We start from the raw sequence: 25,920 nt of genomic DNA, 5'->3' as shown, positions 1-25,920 counted from the left end.
TAATCACGCCACAGGTCGCAATTTTGATCGGATCGTCACGAAAGTTTAGGGGTTAATGGGGGTCCCACAGAGGAAGAAGCCTACTGATTTTAATGATGGTCGGATAATATTCAAGGGTCGGAATGGGCAAAAACTTATTTGGAGAAAAGGTCTACGTTTTATTTCAAAGCCAATATCTCTGTTTCTTTAAGAGGTATATCAAAAGCAAAACCTGGCGAGGCAAGTAGAAAAGATCCCCTTTACAACGATGTAAAGTAGGTTGTCGTAGCTGCTCAAACAACAAAGATATCGCAATAGTCGGTAATGCATCCCATTTTCCGATTTGTTTGTAATCACGCTACAGGTCGCAATTTTAATCGGATGGTCACGAAATTTTGGTTGCTTATGGGGGTCTCAGAAATAGAGAGGCATATTATTTTTGGTGGTATCGGTTTATATTCCCTAAAAGAAATGTTTACCACTGAAAAGCTTATGCACAGGGGTAGTGGTGTAGGGTATCAGATGGTCGGTCCCGTCCCGACTATAGCCTTTGCTCACTTGTTTTTAATTTGTGTTTATATAATAAAGTTCTTTGTATTCTTGTTTTACATAAATAACCCAACAAAAAAATTGGAAGTTGCGCAATTAGAGTTATGATTTCATAACATCTTTCGATGTAGTCCAACAGAGTTATGAAAAATGCACTCCGTTTGATACGTTTTATAAGCAGTTGCTTTAGAGATCCCTACAAAACAAAAACAGTTGGTTGATCCCTACCCGTCGCTGCCGACATAATTTCTTCAAAAGAGAAACAAATGTGAATATATTTCGAAGAATTTGTTATAAAATAAAAAAATACAAACTAAAGTTGCGAACATGTTTGTTGTAATTTACGAGACGGAAATTTTTAATGGAGTTGGAGTCGAAAGCTGAACTAGTGATGGGAAGGCAACATAAAACAACTTTAGGGTGATGAAAGAAAATCAGATGCGCTTGGATTAAATGGATAACGGAGGAAGTACACTCAATTGTTATTGAATTTAATGGAAACTTTTTTTAATTTCTGTTTATATAATAATATTCTTTGTATTCTTGTTTTACACAAATAATAAATGAATTTTATTTATTTTGGGATATTTCGCAATGGCTTGCATTTTATTTGCATCTTTAGACTGATTAAAAATGCAATCCGAAGAATGCACATAAATTCAATCCAAAGCACTGCATCTTAAGCCGTGATTTGGATCGAAAATGGAGTGCATCCTAGCTGTGTGCTGTGGAAGCAAAATAGAGTGCATCCTAGCTGCGCTCTCTCTTGTAAAATTCATAAGTGAATTCTTAGGAAAAGATGTACTCCAACGGCAAATGTACTGTACACTTGTAGTGATTCAACTGCTTCCGCGGTTGAAAACTTTTTGCTGGGCAAGAATGCCATGCTTCCTATGTGTCAAAGCCTTTCCTTTTTATTGCAGTGTCTGAACGACGTTTCGAGCTAGGTACAACAACAATTGTTTAGAAGTCGTACTTGTATGATATACAGGAAATATAAGACAACATTACGGCGAGAGTTTTAACAATGTTTGTCGTGATTTCGAGTTTCCGACAAGATTAAGCCTATTGTAAATAATAAACCTTATATGTCAATTCCATAGTGCAAACGTCAAATAAATCCTCACGAAGTGGGTTAACCTAACAAAACATCATATTTATTGGATCGATGGAATGGGTTCAAATGATGATGAAAAGAGCGGATCTTTCACGGCTTCCTTTGCATGGGTTCATATGCTAATAAAAAGATCGGCATTTTCTCGACTTCGTTTGAACCAATGCAAAACATGATATGAAATCACGTTATCGCATAGATCCCCTTCCTTCAAATCATGGTATAACAAAGAAGATAAAATAAATACTACAACAAATACAACTCAACAACAACCACATAGAAATTTGTTTTTGTTTGTACTGTTAGTGTCAACAGAAAATGTAAACAAAATAAGGAAATATCTATAAATTATTGCAATTTAAAGAACTAATAATTTTTCACATTTGATGGAATATTTTCAATTAGAATGTTCCTATATCTTTCCACGAAATGCATTACTTCTCACAGAAAGTATAATTTTTGCAAATATGTGCTCTGTTCCTTTACGTGCATGAGGTTACCATTTTTAACCTGCAAAGCGTCCCTTTACTTTAATAAGGCCGCCATCAGACCATCTGCTGTTTCACATGTATGACATCAGCTGTTCTGTATATTAGTACAACCAAAGTGACAACATACATGTGAAAAAGCAAATGGTCTGATGGCCGCCTAAGAGGTAGTTTACACTATCTATCAATGTCATATGACACGAAAAAAAAACCATTCCATATCTACCCACGGAGGCAATGTGGAGACGTAGTTATTTACATTTTTGCTGGTGTGGGCCCACAGAGTAAATGACGTAAAGAAAATCTCCAATATTGAAAATATTAGCGAATATATAACGATCGAAAATTTCATGTCATATGACATTTACATATAGTGTAAACTACCCCTAAGCATACAATTTATAGCTCTGTTCCTTTACGTTCAAGAATCTTCAAGTTTTACCACTTTCATGGTACAAATACACAGGTAGCCGCATCAGCAATTGTTGGTAACATAAGGTGTCAAAATTTGACATCAATTCAATGCACTTGACACATTATGTTACCATCAGCTGGCATGATAATGCTACCTGTATTATTGTACCATGACCACTTTTTACTCGAAAAGCGTTCCTTTACTTCTGACACCATACAAATCATATGAGAACAGTTTACAACTTTTATTACTTTTGCCGGTTTTACCATTTTCAAATGTAAAGGAACAGACCATATATGAGACCAGTTTGCCACTTTTACCATTTTTTGCCACTGTTATTTTTAAAAGTAAAGGAACAGACCAAAGTTTGAGTTCGCTGGAAATTTATTGAAAGAAGGAGAAGCAGTTTCTATCTTTTGTCTTTGAAATCAAAAAAAATCACATGTTTATTAGGACTTTATTTTTTTCAAACTTAACAAAATACCACACATATTAACAAATGCAGTACCGCCTCTATATTAGAGTTGTACAATCTAGTTCATTTGAAAGATCTAGTTCAATAGCTCAGCTCTTTATACTGAACTAGGTCAGTAATCTAGTTCATAGTTCACTGTCCAGTTCAATCATTCGGATAAAAATCATTCACCGGCTCTTAATCGGTAGTTTGATGAAAACGCACACATACACCAAATACAAACAAACAAAACAAAATATAATTTAACTGCTCCATAACAAAAATATTACATTTACATCGTTTTATTGCATTCTTAAAGAAAGATTAATTAATTTTAGAAAAAAACATCCTTCATTTAGGTGGCTGGCAAAAAATCTTATGTTGTGTGTGTGTGTAGAAATTGTCATTGCGAAAAAGCTTTGTGCGTGCGTGTTTCTTTTTATGTTTTCCTTTTTCTATCCAAAAAGGCAGATTCATTAGGTAATCGATTCGACATTGTAATATGTTTTTCTCTATGTTTTTTGTAGAAATCTTCAGGACAGCTATTCCATGTACCTTGATCCAAAACGTAAACAAACTGATCACATTACGAAGGCATCCCTTAACATAGACGACGCCGTCACTTTATGTATTTGTGAACGACATGTTGAACTAGATTGTGAATCGTTCGTTGATCGTACGGTCACCGACTGATTATAGTTCAGTGAACTATTATGAACTATAGCTTCGTTCCCGTACTTTTTAATAGTAAAACTCGTAAAAGAGAGAAATAGAGAAAAATTGTTGTCACAAAAAAGTTTTTTCAAAAAGTTCGGGAACGGAAAAATGGAAAATACGTCAAAAAAACTGGAACAAATGTCAAAGTCGGCGTATCAGCCAATCAGACGCCGGCAACCATGTTACTATTTTTTTACTCGCCCAAATTTGTCGTGTAAAAAGTTTTTAAAGAGAGCGTCATTCAGCGCCATTTTTGTTTAAAGAGAAGTGAACATTTTACAACTTTTTTGTGTACGGGAACGCTTTTTCGAGTAAAATGTGTAAAAGTCGTAAAAATTGTAAAAACTTTTTAGTTCTGGAACACAGCTTATATCGACTGATCTAGTTCATACGCTCTTTTCAATGAATCGTTCAATTGAACTAGTTCGTTCATGAACTATACAACTCTACTCTATATGCTGTGTTTTAGTGTGCGGCACGTCGTTCGGACTTGGAGGAGGTTAAATGTCATTGATATGAAGATGTCTTTATGGGAAATAGTTTTTTTCTGACGAATATATTTTATCTTCAAAAATATATATCCCTAATAAACATCGAACATAGAAATAAATATATAAAATGTCGTATGGAATTTGACACTTACATTACAGCCCAGTTCAGTCAGCTGGGTATTGCTATTACCTTTTATTGTTCTACCATGCCTTCAAATTTTGATGGGAATATTTTTCCTACGTTTTATTTCTACAAAATTCCCTAATCCCAGTGGCAACGCGTGAATTGGGCAACACTCCTCCCTCACATCATAATATTGGCAACACTGAAAAAAGTTTACTTCATTCAAAAAAGCTTTTTTTCGCATTGTTTTTGACATTCTTCTTTGTCGGTTAGTTTGCGAAAATGGCGAGAATCAGAGGGAAACAGAAAAAATAAAACAAATGCATTTATTTGCAGCAAATGCAACTTCTTGGGATTTCTCGTTTTAGTTTGGCTCAGTCTCTCTCAGTTGAAATTTTGAAATTTGTTGTTACGGTCGATATTTGTGATGTGCGGGCGTCGTTGAAAACAGAAGAAAATCTTAAAAAAAAAATTATCTTGCTATTATTTCCATTGAAAAAAAGCAAAAGCTCAAAACAAATCAGTTCATGACAAAATTGTGAATTGCAGAGTGTTGAATTTACAAATAATTTCCACTAAAAAAGTTGTATTTTTAAGAGAAAAGTTGCAAAAAGTTTGTTGTAATTCTTCTGGTGGTGTTTTTTACAGCAGAAAAATTGAGATTTCATTACGAGAAAGACGGCTAAAAAACAGCCAAACGAATAAAAATAGAAATGTAAAAAACAAGAAAAAATGAATGCATGAATAAAAGAAGAGAAACAACAACAAGAACGGCAAAAAACTTAATGGTCGCGAAAAAATTTGCACAATTTTTTTTTGTTTTAACGCGGCAGAGTTTGAACTGAACGGCGACAGCAGAGGCTGATGTTTGGTATTGCTGTTGTTGTTTTTAGATGGTGCAGAGTTTTATTCTCTGGCCTTTGCTTTTCAAAAGGGAAAATAATAACAACAGTAACGGCGGGCGGCCAATAATTGCAACAACAATTGAAACAAATAATAAGTCCAACGTGGAGGTGCATACAAAGTTTTAATAAAACGAAAAAAGAAGAAGAATTTACAACAATCAAATTCCTGCCGACAACAAAATTCACTCTCAACGTTGACATCGCGGCAGAAGTCCAACAAAAAGTTTGTGTTTGAAGTGAGAGTGTGTGTTGGGCACATGAAAACGAAGATGAAGAAGAGAAAAAGCCAGAAAAATAATGTAAAACACATAAATTAACAGGACAAAAAAATGCTGCAATGAATGAAAATGAGCGATGATTATTGCGAGCGGCCAAGTGTAAATTGTATCTCAGTGTTTTGTTTTGTAAATCAGAACGGCGTTTGTCGAAACTTCTTTAGCGGCGGCCTAGATGGACTGCCTGCACTTGCATTATAAACATTAAATTATTAATTAAAATAGATAAATTATTAAGTGAAGCTACAATACAAAAAAAAAATTGTTGCTCTTAGTTGAAAATTAAAAGTGTCTCTTTACGTTTTTTTTTATAAAAAATGCAGCTAAAATTTAGAGAAATAAAATAATATCCCCAAAAAATGGATAAAGTTTCGTTTGGAAATTAAACAATAAAAGCGTAAAATTAATAAAGTGCAGATTTTCATAGAAAACAACCAATAATAAAAAACTAAATCGGAGTGAAAACTAAATAAAGAAATAAAACGGAGTGGTTGTTGTAAAAATATTAAGGAAGTGCATCTTAAATAAAACAACAACAATAATAATAATTTATCGTCAAGCTCGCTCCCGAATAACACCAACAATAATTATCACATGTGATTCCATTTGAAAATCGTCGTTCATCGTTCTTTTTCTTTGTGTTAATGGTAAGTACTGTGTCTGCCATCAGCCACATTTATGCAAATTCTTTGACGCTATGACCTTTTTACTCGGTTTCAGGCCTACCCAACCAAAGTCAGGACTTTGCAAACTAAAACTAAAGAATAAAACTCCCATTCAAAATGCATAGAACAGAAATAATAGGCAGTGTTGTCAACTTGGCGTTTTTATTTAATATACGGCTTAAAATGTCGTTTAGGGGCATTTCTCGAATCGGGTTGAAAATTTTTAACGTAGGTAGTCCGACCGACAATTATCGATAAGTTTGCGTATAATTACGATAATTAAGGAAATTTTTCGGCGATACCGCAGCGTATCAAGCTCGCTCCCGAATTACATAAACTATTGTTGTCACATGTGATTCCATTTGAAAATCGCCGTTCATCGTCCTTTTTCTTTGTGTTAATGTTAAGTACTGTGTCTGCCTGCCACCAACCAAATTTATGCAAATTCTTTGACGCTCTGACCTTTTTACTCGGTTCAAGGCCTACCCAAACAAAGTCAGGACTTTGCAAACAAAAAATAAAAAATATTGCTCCCCCTTTTTTCGTATAGGAAAATGCAAAAAAACTCCCATTCAAATTGCATAGAAGAGAAATAAGAGGCAGTGTTGTCAACTTGGTGTTTTTTAATATACGGCTTTAAATGCCGTTTAGGGGCATTTATCGATCAGTGGCAATTTTTATTTGCTTATTACTTCGATAATTAACGAAAATTGTCGGTAAGTTTACCGACCAAAATAAAGTTGTCGCTAAATTTTTGTAAATATTTACTTTAACTTTTCATTCCTGATTTTGTGTTTTAATTTTAGTGCTTTTTTTCGTAACGTCAAAAAAGTTACAGAATCCAACTACTTATCACAGCGGTACATTGTTTCCCTGGGGGAAGTCTATGCTTTCCGAGAAATAAGTCTTGACTTTTCGGAAATGACTTTAACACCATTTGGTTTATCCGACCAAAGCACAGTGCGAAATTTGGGAAGTTTAGTGGAACTTTAAGGGATTTTCAAAGTACATGAAATTAATTAAACTTTTATTGAATTCGTTAGCTAAGTACTCCACTGCAAATGGTCCATACTCAGTTTGCCGATTTACTCCACGAAACGACTTAAAGTTGCACTTTTGTTTAATAATTTGGCATAAATAGAATACTCTACCAGCTGGCGGAAAAAAACTGAAATGTTTACCACAGGTAGATCTTTTCGTCCTGATTACAAAAATGTAAAGTTTGTTGGGGGGAAGTCCATACTTCCCGAGTCCCTTGAAGTTCCGAAAAGCCCCTTGTTAAAGTAAGAAAAAAAATTAAATTAAAAAAATGTTGTTTTCGTCCCCTAAATTGGCTCCTGTCCATAGGAGATAGTCTTAAATCCACGGCCGAAGGTCGGCTACTTTGAAAAAACTTACAATTTAAAAAAAAATTTCAGATTTTTTCCGTCAGCTGGTAGAGTATTCAATTTGTTGCAATATTTTTTTTTTTTGTAAGAAATGTATTTTTGTGTCATTAAACACATGGATTGGCGCCGACAAATGGTAAGTCAGTATGCCATTGGCTTGTGGGGAAAAACAGCTTTGCCGCCTTGAAGCTAATCTATCTTAGGAATTTCTCTATTGTCCATAGAAGGCCTTTAAAGTGTTATTATCGCTTACGGAAGAACTTTAGAGCGGTTCCTACCTATGGACGTGTATCTATTGTCTATAGAAGACCTTTAAAGGCCTTCAAAGGACTTCTATTGTTTACAGAAGACCTTCAAAGAATTTTTATTGACCCTATAAGTCATTCAATGGGCCTCTATAGCTTATAGAAGGTATCTATCTTCTTCTATCGCCTAAGGATGTCCTCTAAAGCCTTTACATTGCATATAGATTGACATTAAAGGGCTTCTTCCTATATATATGGCTTCTATTGCCTATAGATGGTCTTCAAAGAGCTTGAGTCAATGTTCCTGATTTAAAAGCTCTAAAAATCCTATGATGAACAACTAATATTGTGTGCGCGATAACTTTCGAAAGAAGTGACTGACATTTAGAGTTGAGTAGTTCCGGAACGAACTATTTCCAAGGAACTATATCCGGCTCTTGCATTTATTTGAAACGAAGGAAGTAGAATGAACGATAAAAGAGAAAGATTCATTGAACTTTATCGCTTTCGGAACTATGGAGCTACATTAAGGAACTAGTTCCTTTTGGGAAAAGGAACTAGAAAGATCGATCCGTTCTAGGAAACTAGATTGCCCAACTGTACTGACATTGGTCCATTTTATATAATATTTCTCTCAAACGCGAATAAAGTGTATATTAAGACCGAATGATTTAAAAATTCTGGAATTTTTCCAATATAAGGATCATGGTTTTTATACCCTCAACCATAGTATGGAAGGTATAACGTATAAAGTTTGTATCTCATCGAAAGAGTCATTTGGGGCCTCGTTTTGGTATTGCCCCAAAATAACGGTACCTCCCATTGTTAGGTATTTTGAACTTTTTATCTGCATGTTCACCCCAAATAAAATAATCTCCACCAAATATTGTGGACACAGCTCTACGTTTTGGCATAGCAGGTATTTTTAAGTTTTTGTCTACTTTTTAAATTGGCTATAATTTGGCATTTGGGGTGAAACTTCTTTTCCCATCGGGTGTAACGACACCGCCCTATTTTAGGTATTTTAAAATTTATTCTAAATTTTCCTTCTGCTATTTAACACTTTGGTTTCCTGGCCAAGAATCTTATCCAGCAAAAATTGTCAACATAGGTCCACGATTTGGTATATCCTCCAGAAGCTGTCTAAATTGGCTGTAATTTGGCCGAAAAACTTCTCCGACAGAACAGGAAATGCAACTAATTTTTCCATTTTAGTTCAGAATATTTCATGGTAAAGGGTATAAAAAGTTCCGATTTTATAAATACACTGGATTTTAAATGTCAATTTAATAAATTCTTATCAAGAAGTTTCAATGTAAGCATGGCGTTAACGCGTTTCTACTTGCTTTGTTATAGACTAACTTCGCTGGATTTGTCAGTAGAATTATTAAGCCCCAATGTTAATGATACCTACTCCTTAAGCGCGAAAGTTTTTCCCTAATATCCTTGTCTTCAAAGAAGGGATTTTAAATATATCCATAATAGACTGCTCAAATCAAAATCTAAAGTTTTCACTTCACATTCTTTCATTAAAACTGCGATTGCTAAGAGTAAATTTATGAAAATGATTTTATTCTCTTTTATATATTTAGATTGGGGTCTTAACTTAAAATTAATAAAATAACATTAGTAATATTATAATATAATAATAATTGTAATATTATAATAATAATTGTTGAAATCACAAATTATTACCTCACAGTGAAAAGTGTCCACCTGGTAATATTTACAATTTTATTAGGATTTGAAATTATTCTTGTGTTTAAATTACAACCACAGTATTGCAACAATTCTTTTTACAAATACCGCATAAGTTTGGCAGTTGAGAGATCATTTTTTTCGGACTTAAACCATGGGACGCCATTCAACGATTGCCGAAAGAAAATTAGTTATTCATTATGCTGAGCTATGAAAATCTCAAGGGAAAATAGCAAAACTACTTAATATTACTGCTGTTCAAAAAATTATATTGAGGCATAAAACCGAGAATAGGATAGTGAAAGAGACGAAAAGTGGTTGCCTCGACAGGTGGCCGATAACCAGAAGCCAATTGCACCTAAATTTGGTGATATCGCGGAGAAATATCTTTACAAAATGTGTAATCCAGAAACCATTAGCAGAATCTTGCACAAGTATAGTATTTATGGTAGAGTTGCACTGAAAAAGTAATTCATAAATCCTAAAACCGCCAAATTCGATTAGATTTCTTTCAGGAACACGAAAAAAGGATTCTAAGTTTTGAAAAACTGTTATTTTGCCGATGAAAGCAAATTTAACCTTTTTAGGCCGGATGGATCAAGTATGGTATGGCGTAGGGCAAATACTGCCTTGGATCCTTAACACACAAGTCCAACCGTAAAGCACGGAGGAGGATCTGTTATCATATGGGCCTGTATGAGTGCTTCCGGCCTAGGGAATCTTGTCTTTATCGAAGGAATTATGGATAAGATGTATTATTTAAACATTTGAAATGTAGTGCTGAAAAAATTGGATTGGCGACATCATTCCAATTTTACCAAGATAATGACCCCAAGCCCAAATCATACATTGTTTGAAAATGGGTGCTATATAAATGTCCAAAAGTGACTTAAACTCCTCCCCAATCCCCGGATTTGAATGCTATAGAAAATTTATGGACAATTTTCGAGACAAATATAAAAAGTCATAACATCTCAAGTTGAAAATGCATTCCAAGAAGAATGGGGAAAATTTAGATTTCTTGCACCGAAAAATCAAAATCAAATACCAAATCTATTGATAACTGGCAAATTCTTGTCCACAATATCGGAGCTTATGCAAAGAGCCTTATGGTATTGTTCACCAGAAAGCGTAAGCTCGGCGACTTCCTGCCACCAACATTGGATGGAGTGCAATTACATCTATCTCCTGAGGCCAAATACCTAGGTACAATCCTAGATTCACAATTAAGATGGAAGAGGAACGTCGAGAAACGGACGAAGAGAGGTATGATTGCACTCTATTCATGTAAGAATTCGATTGGGAAAAGCTGGGGATTAAATCCAGCTATTATACACTGGCTGTATAATACTGTTGTGAGACCCATCTTATCCTACGGATGCCTTGTCTGTTGGCACGCGCTTCGACATAAATCGAACTCTGGCAACATTGGCAAGGTGCAGAGGGCAGCCTCGATCCTGATAACTGGAGCTTTCAGAAGTACACTGCAAGCAGCTCTAAATGCTATGTTGAACCTCTTGCCCATGAGACTCAGCATCAAAGGTCAAGCTACATGAATTGAATCGTTGGCGTGACAGCACCTATGGACATGCATGCATTCTTCGGAAGCTAGGACCAAACCTTAGCTTAAATCTGCAGCGGAAATTCAGCGACTACTTATCACCAGTCCAAAGATTTGAAGATATTGAGGTCGTTATCCCTAGTAGAGATGACTGGATCCGTAGTAACCCTCCTCTGGACGGTCTGGCTTTCTACACAGACGGTTCCAAGATGGAAGAAGGTACCGGAGCTGGCGTCTACTGCGAAAAGCTTTGTCTCGAATACTCATATAGGCTATGTTTTCAAAGCCGAACTCTTCGCGATCAAAATGGCTGCAGAGTTGATAAAAAATTTGGATGCAGAAATCTTTGAACCGGTGACTATCTTCGTTGATAGTCAGCCGGCTCTTGAAGCCATCAAATCCTCCAACATGAAGTCTGATTCCGTTCTTGAGTGTAGAACTGCTTTGTTGAACCTCACAAACGCTGTCCGACTCTGCTGGGTACCGGGACACTGTGACATCATGGGAAATGAGAAGGCAGATGAACTGGCAAGCCATGGATCCCAATCAACAAGTCTAGCAATCACTGATTCAATCAAACCACCCATGTCACCTTTTTCGGAGAGTGGAGACGTTCTTTGGAGAACGAGCCAAGGAACTATGGCATACTGAATCAAGGTGCAGCGTGTCAAGGGCCATTTGGCCGGCTCTATCAGCAAACAGAACAACTTCACTCTTAAATCTGAGCAAATCAGGGTATTGACGGGGGTCATTACCGGTCATTGCAACATTCGAGCTTTTATCGGCAAATGGCAGGATGATGGCGTGGATTATTGCAGGCTCTGTGAAGATGAGGAGGAAACGGAGACTATTGAGCATATTTTATGTCGTTGCCCGGTGTTATCTCGAAAATGATAAAGTTTAACAGGAGTATGCTTTCCTCCAAGCTTAACCTTCTACTCAAACATGGAACCAATAAATAACAATCAAAAATTTGAATTGGCTGGGACGGCGCAACCCATAAGCATAACTACTTCTCTGACAGTTTTCTACCATCACCAAATAAACCATCCTCCTTTCTTTATTACATATTCATCTCTAATAATCCATTTACTATTTATTACTTTCCCAACCCAACCCCACCCTCTCTTTCTTTATTTTTCTCTCGTTTTCTCTTCTTTTGTCTTTTCATGTACTTCTGAAATTCTCTTTCTGATTTATTGATGATCACAATGGACCGAAAGGTCTCCGAGTGGCGTAGTCAATATATATTGGCTACACATCCCCAAACCTAACCTATGCCAAAAGGGCTCAAAGCTGTAAAGGATAAGAAATCCTTTTTGTTTAATAAAACTGTGAAGTACAAATCGGTCTTGTTTAACAATAATTATTTTTTATTTGAATTTACCTGATTATTGCTAATTTTATTTTATTAATTTTATGTTAAGGCGCTGTGACTCACTGTAAATGGAGATCGGTTAGTTTTAAAGCTAGAGTGGACACGATTTCAAAAATGCTATTTCGAAGAAAACGCGTTTAAATTTTTATTTCACATATAAAAAGCATTGAATTCCATCTTTTCTAAATTCATATACATATATGTACTTTTTTCTATCTGATCGATTTGAAATTTTTAATATTTGTTGTTCGATTTTTTAAAGTTTATTTTGCTCAAAATCAATTTAGCGCTTTTTAATTTCTGCAATGTTGTCAACACTGAGTATAGGCATAAAAGGAGAGAAAAAATAATTCACGCATAAGAGAGTAAAGAAAATGAAGGGATTTTGCATGGTTATGTTATTTTCGTTAAAGAGAATAACGCAAAAAAGGAGTTCTTGAAAATTTTAAAAAATTACATTGCAACTCAATAATAAAAACACATGGATTTGAATCGGCTTGTCTGTCCCTGCATAAATTGCAAGTGTGTGGTGTGCGTGAATGATGTTGTTGTAGCTGGTGGAGGTGGTAGTGCTGTTGGTTCGTTGCTTTGGCTGGCTGACATGCACGAAAGCCAAACGATAAACATGATAATCGGTCAAGGTAGCCGAGAGAAGATACAAAACAACAACGACAACACCAACAACAGCAGAAAAACATGCACTGTCGATGTTTTTCGTCGTTTGGGGTTTCAATTTGATAGAGCAATTGAAATTGAATTTGATAGAGCAGCCCAACGAGAGTTTACATGGCTGCAAAAAATTATGTTTTGGGAGGAGAGGCAGTGGCATTTGGGAGACAATTTGTGGGTGGTGTCTGCGCTAGACACACGACGACAATATAACAAGTGTTAATTTCCCTATTAAATCCGATTAGAAAAGAAGTCTTTACAAGTCTTTACAAGTTAACAATTAGATGTTTACAAGATTTTTAGAGAATTTTAAGGACTTACAAATTGGTATTTAGGGGATAAGGAACAAAAACTATTCAGGGCTTTAAAATATTACAGTTTCCTGTTATAAAAAGGGGGCATTAAAGAGGTGTTAAAGACGAGTTGTGATTAAATCAGAATAAAAGTGTCTTTCTTCACCTAGATGAAATAGAATGAAAGACCCACACTAGAGTCATTTCATTAAAAAAATTGCATGAAATTATGCGCTTCTAGATCGACTTCCATGGTAGAGTAAAATCATAAAATTTCCGTAGTGGGGAATTCGATTTAAGAACACCTAATTTCATGACATTTTTTAATGAAATTCACGCTAGTGTGGACCGGGACTAACGGGTGTGGTTTGCATGAGATACCCAAGACTTGTATCATTAAACCAGATATACAGTCAACCAAAAAGTCTACATAGGTGTATACTTGGATTTTCATAAAAATGTTTCCTTACCCTTAAAACCCGAGATTTATAGGGTGTACCTACATATGTAGACTTTTTTGGTTGACTGTACATAGAATCTAAAGACTACGTAGCCAGGAATCTCATGAAAAGTTAATTTCAAGAAAGGCTTTCATATATTGGTCGGCATTTTCTGAAAATTTAAAGAAAAATAATGTCCCCTACAGGTAAATGTTTCTCAACCTATTGGATTGTAACCCAGCTCTTTCCCAAAATCTTACCTCAAATAAGTGATCAGAAATAACAAATGTTCATACTATTTAGGAAGTTAAATATTTATTGTCTTGATTTGAAATCCAGTTTTGCAGTCCTTGAAAGGATTTCAACGAACAAAAGTCAAGTTGCACATTTTTAACCATCTTTTTTTTTAGATTGTCGTTCGGTCTGTCTTCTTGAAGTACACCACTTGCATTTTTTGTACTTTGTTCTGTTGTTGTCAATGAAAATTATTGTGCAAAGAAACAACAAAATAAGAAATAAAGCAAAAAAGCACAACCAAAGCAAATGGATAATAGCCACAGTACAAAACCTACCACCATCAACCATCATAGCCAAGTGCAGGCTTGCTGGCTGGCTGGCTGTTTGGTTGGTTAGTTGGCCAATCCATGTACAACACAACAATAATAATGACTGGAGGTATCAACTTGTCCAACAACTAACTAAGCCATCCAATTGAAAATAAAATTTGCTGCTGTTGTTTCATTTTCAGTTTTAAAATCGGTCGACCAACCAAACGACCAACTCTTAGGCAAAAACTATTCTTGCACCACTGACTGACTGCCTGCACGGTTCGTTGGTAGGCTTTATGTATGACTCCATTGTTTTTGTTGGTGTTGTTGTTGTATCTGGTTGTTTGTTGTGAAGATGTTATTGATGTTGATTTTGATGCTGCTGCTGCCACTGCCTCTACTCTGTAATATGACTTGTTTTACTCAGCAGCTTGTTTTGCCATTTAGCAATTGGGAATAGCCGGTCGCTAGGTTGTTCGGTCGAATAAAGTCCATGCAAAACAATGACTAGGTTTGTCAACATGAAAATGAAAATTCTACGAACTTAAATGATACCTACTTCAGGTTGTTAAACTTGGAAACTTGGGCCATGGATCATAAACTACATCAGGATATAGTAGAGCACCTGAGGACTCATCTACTATATCGTAGACCACCTGAGGCTCATCTACTATATCGTAGACCACCTGATGACTCATCTACTATATCGTAGATGACCTGAGATGGATCGTCTACTCTACCCTAGATGACTAACGGCAAATATACTCTATGGTAAATATTCTCAGGACTCATTGCCTCTATCGTAGATGGTGTGAGAGGTCGTAGATTCTATCGTAGATGACCTGAGGGCTTATCTACTGTATAGTAGATGATTTGAGGATTCACATACTCTATTGTATATGGGATCAGGACTAATTTACTCTATCGTAGATGGCCTCAGGAATAATCTGGCCTATCGAGGGATCATGTACGCTATCGTATATAGCCTCAGGACTCATCTACTCTATCGTAGATGGCTTGATGAATCATCTACTCTATAGTATATGACCATAGGACTCGCATATTCTATCGTAGATGGCCTGAAGGCCCATCTACTCTATAGTAGATCCCCTAGTGCTCATCTAATCTATTGTTGATGGCCTCATTTACTCTATCGTCGATGTCCTCAGGACTCATCTGCTCTATTTTATATTGCTTTAGGACTCATCTACTCTATCATACACGGCATTAAGTCTCATCTACTGGGTTCAGGACCTATTTACTCTACCGTAAATTAACTGAGGGCTCATCTACGCTTTCGTAGTTGGCCTGAAGGATAATCTACTCTATCGTATATGGCCTGAGGGCTCATCTACTCTATCGTAGATGCCATCAGGACTCCTCTACTCTATCATAGATGGCTTGATGGATCATCTGCTCTATCGTAGATGACCACAGGTCCCGTATACTCTGTCGCAGATGGTCTGAAGGCTCAATTAATCTATCGTATATGGCCTCAGGACTCATCTGCTCTATCGTAGATGGCCTGAGGGCTATGCTATTCTTCAGACGGCCTCAGCGTTCATTTGCTCTATTGTAGATGACCTCAAGACTCATCTACTCTTTCGTAGATGACTTCAGGGCTCATTTAATCTATCGTATATATGGCCTGAGGGGTCATCCACTCTATCGTAGATAGCTTCAGAACTCTTTTACTCTATCGTAGATGGCCTCACGACTCATCTACTCTATCATAGATCATCTCGGGGCTCATATAATCTATCGTAGATGAACTGAGGGCTCATTTGCCTGAGGGATCATATACTCTGTTGTAAATAAACTGAGGACTCATCTTCGCTGTCGTTCATCACTCGATGATTCAATAGCAATAATAATTGTTCCACAAACATTCCAGGCGGGACAAAGGAGACTTCTCTTCATGATTCGGCTAAATTAAATTTTCTCCAACTAGAATTTTCTAGGGTTACAAATCATCCACCAAACCAAAATATTTCCTCCCTGGCCATAAGGCACTTCTTGTTGGAGTTTAGACAAGAAAAATAATACGTAAGAAAAAAAAGTGAAATAAACAAGAAAAATAGTAAAGACAGTCGTTGTCGGTTGTATATCTGTCAAGAGGAACCAGGCAGGGACTGGTTAGTGGGGCACAGATAGAGCGAAGAGACAAGACTCCAACTAGCTGCGTGAGTGTGTGTGTGTTTGTGACTTACTTGACTTGTAGTTGAAGCGAAGCCCATGAAACGGAAAACATGAAAATAAAAACAACAACAAGAACAGGGGCAGTATGCAGCAGCAGCAGTGATAAAAAAATGAACCTAAACTAAAAAGCAAATCATTGTGTTAGGAGGTCTGTTGTCTGAATGCGCAAAAAATGCTCGTTGCTGCTGCTGCTGCCACTTACGCTTGGTTGGCAATTTCTTGGACGCAGAGCAAAGAATAGGGCAGTCGAGGTGCTGCTGCAACAGACGCTACCGTTCTTGGTCCCAACATATTCTTCTTGCTCTGTTGGTCGGCATGTCTACCCCGTTGATCTTGTATTTTGTTCAATTGTTGGTGTTTTTTTTTTGTTGCCTTAACTTCTTGTCTTTGGTATTTTTGTTGTTATTGTTTTGTTGTATGCACTTTTTTGTAATTTTTTGCCAAATGCTATTTTTTTATTTTATGTTTTGTTCTCTCTGTTTCTTCTTCTCCCTCTTGTCTTTCTGCGAAACTAAAATGATATTTATAAATGCGGTGTTTCTTTTTTTGTTGTCCCTCTCTACTTTTTTTCTTTTATTGTCTAAATGTTTTTTTTTTTACAGATGTAAGCCTGTTTTTGTTGTTGTTTTTGTAATGTTCTTTTTTTGTAGATATTTTTAAAAAAATGTAAACAATTGTTTTACATTTAATCTTGAAAAAGCTTACAATTTATGAATGAGTTTCTTCGAAGTAGCGCAGCAGCATAAAAACGCCATGTGTGTGTGACGCCTAATCTTATCGCGTTCCACTTGCATTGACACGATATGCAATGGAGGCCGCCGACGACCATAATTTAGTCTGGTCATGAGGGGAATTGAAGGTTAATTGTAGCGAGGAAATTGAAGTTGCCCAGCACGGGAATGATACTCACTCTAGATAATACCATAGATCTGTGGTCTGAGAGCTCACGTAATTTACTATACGTAGTCTGTGGACTCATCTATTCTATCGTACGAGGGTCTGAGAGGTGGCCTACTCAATCATAGGTGGTGTGAAGGCTCATCTACACTATCCTAGGTGGTCGGAGGGCACATCTACTCTCTTGTAGGTGGTCTATGGATTCATCTGTTCTATCGTAAGGGGTCTGAGAGGTCGCCTACTCAGTCGTAAGGGGGTTGAGGCCTCTTGTAGTTCATCATAAGAGGTCTGGGAGCTCATTTATTCAATCATAGATGGTTTGATGGCTCATCTACACTATCATAGGTGGTCGGATGGTTCATATAATCTATCCTCGGTGATCTGAGGACTCATCTCTTCTATCGTAGGGGGTCTATACTCAATCATAGGTGGTCTGATGAGTTATCTACTCTATTATAGATGGTCTGAGGACTAATCTATTCTATCTACTCAATCGTAGGTGTTCTGAGGCCTCTTCTAGTTCATCGTAGAAGGTCTGAGAGCTCATCTACTCAATTATATATATAGGCATGACTCATATACACTATTGTAGGGGGTCTGAAGTCTCATCTTTTCTATCGTAGGGTGTCTGAAAGTTGAGGCCATCATAGGAGGTCTGAGGGTTAATCTACTCTATCGTATGCGGACCACCTACGATAGAATAAATGAGTCCTCTATTCTATCGTAGGTGGTCTGAGAACTCATCTAACCTATCGTAGGGGGTCTGAAAGGTCGACTACTAAATATTAGGGGATCTGAGAGCTCATCTATGCTGTCGTAGGTGGTCTGAGGGCTCATCTAACCTACCGTTAGTGGGTCTGAGAGGACTCCTACCAATCATAGCTGGTCTGAGAGCTCATCTACTAAATATTAGGCGATCTGAGGGCTCATCTACTCTATAGTAGGGTGTTTGATTGGTCGACTACTAAATCTTAGGTAGTCTAAGGACTCATCTATTCTGTCGTAGGTTGTCTGAGGAATCATCTACTCTTACGTAGGTGGTCTGAGGACACATATATTCTATAGTAGTGGGTCTGAGAGATCGACCGCTCAATCTTAGGTAGTCTAAGGACTCATCTATTCTGTCGTAGGGGGTCGCGCAATCAATCACATGCGGTACGTAGGTGGCCTGAGAACTCATCTAACATATCGTAGGGGGTCTGAAAGGTCGATTACTAAATATTAGGTGATCTGAGGGCTCATCTATCCTGTCTAAGGTGGTCTGAGGACTCATCTACTTTATACTAGGAACCTGAGTGGTCGACTACTCTATCGTAGGTGGTGTAAGGACTCATATATTCTATCGTAGATGGGTCTGAGGGCTCATCTACTTTATCGTAGGTGGTCTGAGGCCTCATCTACTTTATAATCTTAGGTGATCTGAGGGCTCATACACTCTATCGTATGTGTTCGATTACTCTATAGTAGGTGGTCTAAGGAAGGACTCATCCATTCTATCGTAGGTGGTCTGAGGACTCATCTACTCTATAGTAGTTGGTCTGAGGCATCGACTGCTTAATCTGAGGGTTCATCTATTCTCTCGTAGGTGGTCTGAGGAGTCATATACTCTATAGTAGGGGGTCTGAGGGGAGGGCTACTCTATCGTAGATGGTTTGAGGACTCATCTATGATCTAAGGGCTCATCTAGTCTATCGTAGGTGGTCTGAGGGCTCACTTACTCTATCGTAAGTGGTCTGAGGGCTCACCTACACTATTGTAGGTGGTCTGAGGGCTCACCTACTCTATTGTAGGGGTCTAAGTGGTCCACTACTCTATCGTAGGTGATCTAAGCAGTCATCCATTCTATCGTAGATTGTCTGAGGAATCATCTACTCTTTCGTAGGTGGTCTGAGGACTCATATTTTCTGTAGTAGTGGATCTGAGAGATCGACTGCTCAATCTTAGGTAGTCTGAGGACTCATCTATTCTGTCGTAGGGGGTCGCGCAATCAATCACATGCGGTACGAGGGCTCGTCTACTCTATTATAAATGGTCTGATGACTCAACTATTCCATCGTAGGTGGTCTGAGAACTCATCTAACCTATCGTAGGGGGTCTGAAAGGTCGACTACTAAATATTAGGTGATCTTAGGGGTCATCTATGCTGTCGTAGGTGGTCTGAAAACTCATCTACTCTATACTAGGGATCTGAGTGGTCGACTACTCTATCGTAGGTGGTTTGAGGACTCATCTATTCTATAGTAGTTGGTCTGAGGGCTCATCTGCTTTATCGTAGGTGGTCTGAGGGCTCATCTGCTTTATCGTAGGTGGTCTGAGGCCTCATCTACTTTATAATCTTAGATGATCTGAGGGCTCATCCACTCTATCGTATGTGGTCTAAGGACTCATATACTCTATAGTGTGTGGTCGATTACTCTATAGTAGGTGGTCTAAGGAAGGACTCATCCATTCTATCGTAAGTGGTCTGAGGACTCATCTACTCTATAGTAGTTGGTCTGAGGGATCGACTGTTCAATCTTAGGTAGTCTGAGGACTCATCTATTCTGTCGTAGGGGGTCTGGGAGGTCGCGCACTCAAACACATGCGGTATCAGGCCTCGTCTACTCTATTGTAAATGGTCTGAGGACTCATCTATTCCATCGTAGGTGGTTTGAGGACTGATCAACTCTATTGTATTGCCCCTCTCTTGCGTACGTCCTTGGTCTGAAGACTCGTAAATCCTATAGTAGGGGGTCTGAGGACTCATCTATTCTATCGTAGGTGATCAGAGGGATCGTCTACTCTTATCCACTCTATTGGATGAGTCTGAGGACGTCGACTATGTTGTAGGTTGACCCAGGGCTCCTCTACTCTGCCGTAGATGGTGTGGGAACTCATCTACCACCTAATAGATGTCCTTCGTGGTTAACCTACTGAATCGTATATTAAGGTAGTATCTGGGAAATGCTCTCCAAACAATTCTTCATCAAAATATACCAAACAAAAATGATATAAATTACCTCAAGCACTGTGCTCCCCAAATTCCAGTTTCATGTCTCTGTTTTTTCTTCGTTCTATTTAAATATTATGGGTCAATATCATACAAGTGAACCGTCATGACTCTAAATGATGATACCAAAGTCAGCACTTCATCGAAGTGGTGTCCTAAATGAGGTTTCAATGAATTTTAAATATGGCTGGCTGCTGCTGCGTATTTCTGCTGTTTGCTTTTTTGTGAAGTTTTTTCTAGTTTCGTTTTTCGTTCCTTTATATTTTTTCAATGCTTGTAGTTGTAACATTAAAAATTCACAAAGAAATTGCCTCGAAATCGACTCTAGACACTTGAGACTTTGACTTTGACAATGCCTTTGCAAGTCGGCAGGCAGGGAGGCAGGCAGTCAGTTATGCGGCAGTAATGTCGATGGTGTTTGGTTTTTAATGCAGCAGGCTTTGCTGCACTTTGCAGCAATGTTTAGGGGCCTTGGGCTATAACAATGCATTTTTACACTAACAAAACTGCATCAAAGCTGCAGAAAAAAAATACGACATAAAAACAAGAAAAATTACACATTTCTATAAAATAACAAAAAAAGAAGAACATGTAACTGAGGAAAACGAAGAGAGATGTTGAAGGGGAGGAGACATAAAGTTTCCATGCGGAGGGTTTTGAAATATTTCCCCAGACAAATCGTAACAATTACATTTGCAACATCAATATGCGTATTTTGTTATAAAATCAAAAGAATATTTCCATCAGCTTTCCGATCTAAAATTCCAATTACACACAATTTCCGAACGCAAACTTTTCTTCAAATATTTACCTTCCCCATGTCTGTCTTATTTATCTTTTCAACTCCATGTCTTTTTCGTTCGTCTTCACTTCCCTGGGCTCCACTGTACCACTCTCTCTCTATTCTCGTGCTATTGAAAGGGAAAACAGCAAATATCATTTAATAGCTCTGGCTTGTTGGATTTTATCGCCTGCTGGTTGTGTTTGGCATTTCCATTTGTTATTGTTGTTGGTTTTACTTCATCGCGCATTCATTTGTTGTCTGTAAATTCTAGTGCACCAACAACAAACATCCCAACCATTTGCGAACTGTCTGAACTTCTCTAATGGAGGTCTTGTGTTGATGGTTTTTGTTTGCTTTGATTTCTTGTCGTTGTTTTCTTTTGCCATATTTGCCCATATGTTCCGACATTTGCAGCTTCATATTTATTTTTGCATAAAGAGGGTATTTCGAATAGCTGTGCCACACAGATGCTCTTGACATCAGACATTTACAGTGGCGGCGACCATTACAATTTACACAGCGCATTGTTGGTCTTGTTTTTATGTGATTGTCTATTTTTGCTGTCTTCTCCAAGCTCTCTAATGTTGTTAGTAACCAGGTGGAGGTGTATGGATAGAGTTTTATTTCTCTCTCACTTTTATGCAATTTACGTCAGAGGTTTGGTTTTTGTAATTTCTAATACTCCACGAGAGTTAGTGGAGCAGCACATAATGTGCCAAAGTTACCTTGACTCTATCTGCTGCTTGCAGCCAAACAAACGTCTACGCAATATTTCTCCGTTTCTCGCATTTAAAGTTCTCCTACAGTTTAATGGGGTTCATTGGGTAAGGATATATCTTGCTTAAAATCGCACAGTGGTTTATTTTATTACAAGAAAACATTGTTTGGATAAAATTTACTACAATATGATACGGATAAATTTGTATGCCAATAACATTATCCGCATATGTTATACTTATCTATATAACATTTTCTGCCAGAAAATCTTATCTCGATAAAATTTTTTATAAGAAAATATTATACGGATAAAATTCTCTACAAGAAAACATTATCCATATAAAATTCTCTATAAGAAAACATTCTCCGGACAATAAGAAAAAAATATCTTGATAAAATTCTATATAAAAAAACATTATGCGGATAAAATTTCCTATACGAAAAAATTATCCGGATAAAATTATCAATAGAAAAAATTAATATTTTCTATAAAATAATATTCGGATAAAATTCTCTATAAGTAGACATTAGCCGGATAAAATTCTCTATAAGAAGACATTATACGGACAAAATTCTCGATAAGAAAACATTTTCTATAAGAAAACATTATCCTGATATAATTCGCTACAAGAAAACATTATCCGGATAAAATTTCCTGTAAGAAAACATTATCCGAATAAAATTTTCTAAAGAAAACATTGTCGGGATAACATTTTCTACAAGAAAACTTTATCTGGATAACATTTTCTACAAGAAAACTTTATCTGGATAAAATTTTCTATAAACAAATATCATCCGAATAAATTTTTCTGTAAGAAAACATCCGGATAACATTTTGTATAAAAAAACATTACATTACATTAATTTTTTTACAAGAAAACATAGAAAATATTATCCGGATAACACTTTCTATAAAAAAGATTTTCCGGATAAAATTTTCTATACGAAAACCTTATCCGAATACGATTTTCTATACGAAAACCTTATCCGAATAAGATTTTCTATACGAAAACCTTATCCGAATAAGATTTTCTATACGAAAACCTTATCCGAATAAGATTTTCTATACGAAAACCTTATCCGAATAAGATTTTCTATACGCAAACCTTATCCGGATAACATTTTCTATACGAAAACCTTATCCGGATAACATTTTCTATACGAAAACCTTATCCGGATAACATTTTCTATACGAAAACCTTATCCGGATAACAGTTTCTATACGAAAACCTTATCCGGATAATATTTTCAATACGAAAACCTTATCCGGATAATATTTTCTAAACGAAAACCTTATCCGCATAACATTTTCTAAACGAAAACCTTATTCGCATAACATTTTCTATACGAAAACCTTATCCGGATAACATTTTCTATACGAAAACCTTATCCGGATAACATTTTCTATACGAAAACCTTATCCGGATAACATTTTCTATACGAAAACCTTATCCGGATAACATTTTCTATACGAAAACCTTACCCGAATAACATATTCTATACGAAAACCTTATCCGGATAACATTTTCTATAAAAAACCTTATCCGGATAACATTTTCTATACGAAAACCTTACCCGAATAACATATTCTATACGAAAACCTTATCCGGATAACATTTTCTATACAAAAACCTTATCCGCATAACATTTTCTAAACGAAAACCTTATCCGCATAACATTTTCTAAACGAAAACCTTATCCGCATAACATTTTCTATACCGAAACCTTATCCGGATAACATTTTCTATACGAAAACCTTATCCGGATAGCATTTTCTAAACGAAAACCTTATCCGGATAACATATTCTATTCGAAAACCTTATCCGGATAATATTTTCTATACGAAAACCTTATCCGGATAACATGTTCTATACGAAAACCTTATCCGGATAACATGTTCTATACGAAAACCTTATCCGGATAACATTTTCTATACGAAAACCTTATCCGGATAACATTTTCTATACGAAAACCTTATCCGGATAACATTTTCTATACGAAAACCTTATCCGGATAACATTTTCTATACGAAAACCTTATCCGGATAACATTTTCTATACGAAAACCTTATCCGGATAACATTTTCTATACGAAAACATTATCCGGATAACATTTTCTATACGAAAACATTATCCGGATAACATTTTCTATACGAAAACATTATCCGGATAACATTTTCTATACGAAAACCTTATCCGGATAACATTTTCTATACGAAAAACTTATCCGGATAACATTTTCTATACGAAAACCTTATCCGGATAACATTTTCTATACGAAAAACTTATCCGGATAACATTTTCTATACGAAAACCTTATCCGGATAACATTTTCTATACGAAAACCTTATCCGGATAACATTTTCTATACGAAACATTTTTTATACGAAAACATTTCCTATACGAAAATCTTATCTTATTGCTTTTTCTATTCAAAAACCTTATCCGGATAACATTTTCTATACGAAAACCTTATCCGGATAACATTTTCTATACGAAAACCTTATTCGGATAACATTTTCTATACGAAAACCTTATCCGGATAACATTTTCTATACGAAACCTTATCCGGATAACATTTTCTATACGAAAACCTTATCCGGATAACATTTTCTATACGAAAACCTTATCCGGATAACATTTTCTATACGAAAACCTTATCCGGATAACATTTTCTATACGAAAACCTTATCCGGATAACATTTTCTATACGAAAACCTTATCCGGATAACATTTTCTATACGAAAACCTTATCCGGGTAACATTTTCTATGAGAAAACATTATACGGATAAAATTTTCTATACGAAAACCTTATCCGGGTAACATTTTCTATACGAAAACCTTATCCGGATAACATTTTCTATACGAAAACCTTATCCGGATAACATTTTCTATACGAAAACCTTATCCGGATAACATTTTCTATACGAAAACCTTATCCGGATAACATTTTCTATACGAAACATTTTCTATACGAAAACATTTCCTATACGAAAACCTTATCCGGGTAACATTTTCTATACGAAAACCTTATCCGGGTAACATTTTCTATACGAAAACCATATCCGGATAACATTTTCTATACGAAAACCTTATCCGGATAACATTTTCTATACGAAAACCTTATCCGGATAACATTTTCTATGCGAAACATTTTCTATACGAAAACATTTCCTATACGAAAATCTTATTCGGATAAAATTTTCTATACGAAAATCTTATTCGGATAAAATTTTCTATACGAAAATCTTATCCGGATAATAGTTAATAAAAGAAAACTTTATCCGGATGACATTTTCTACACGAAAACATTAACCGTACCACATTCTCTATTTGAAACCCACTGTGCACTCTCGTATGTTTTGGTTTGTTTATTTGTTTATTATTGCCATTAACTGCTATTTTGATTTCATTTTCCATTCTTTGTAAATTCGTAAAATATTTCGGCGACATGCTGTGCCGAGTGCATTCGTACGAAGAGAGCATTTTAAACATAATATTCTCTCCCTATTCCCCTCCCATGGTTGTTATGTGGGGTAGGTTCATGGCTTTGTTTTACTGCGAATGTGTTCTGAAATGGTTACAAACAAATCAAGTGCAATTTTGTGCATTAAACAAACATTTGTGGCAACATATAAAACATGTTTTTACGTATGTATTTATAAAGAACTTCCACTCACTCCATTCCCCTCTCCCGACCCTTCTTGTGTACCCTTGCAAAATCCGTATGCATTCTGTTTCTCTTGTTTATGTTTGCCTTATTTCGAGACTGAACATTATCTTGTTCTCGTAATAAGCTGCCAGCCAACAACTACTTCTCCCCCTCATTCGGAGAGTGAGGGTAGTACTTGTAATGCATGATGCAGCATACATACATGCCTGCCTGCTAGGCTGCACGTTGGTATTTTTCTGCATGTTGTCCGTTTAACAGAAACATA

The 25,920-nt window shown here is 36.5% G+C and overlaps 1 protein-coding gene across 2 annotated transcripts in view; it reads left to right on the top strand.

Annotated features, from left to right (window-relative positions):
* Positions 1-4,697: 4,697 nt before the first annotated feature.
* EcR (Ecdysone receptor) overlaps positions 4,698-25,920 on the top strand; it is a 276,657-nt gene continuing 255,434 nt past the window's right edge. The window contains exons 1-2 of one of the 2 annotated variants that reach the window (XM_073988278.1): positions 4,698-4,869; positions 4,980-6,158. The gene's annotated coding sequence lies outside the window, so the exon portion shown is untranslated. Of the gene's footprint in view, positions 4,915-4,979; positions 6,159-25,920 lie in introns of both variants that reach the window. The other variant, XM_073988279.1, reaches the window with a different exon arrangement.

This window comes from Musca autumnalis, unplaced genomic scaffold (genome assembly GCF_047663935.1).
Source record: "Musca autumnalis isolate F117 unplaced genomic scaffold, ASM4766393v1 scaffold_5, whole genome shotgun sequence".
NCBI lineage: Eukaryota > Metazoa > Arthropoda > Insecta > Diptera > Muscidae > Musca > Musca autumnalis.
Note: the sequence above shows the minus strand (reverse complement) of the source record. Positions and strands in the feature narration are given on the sequence as shown.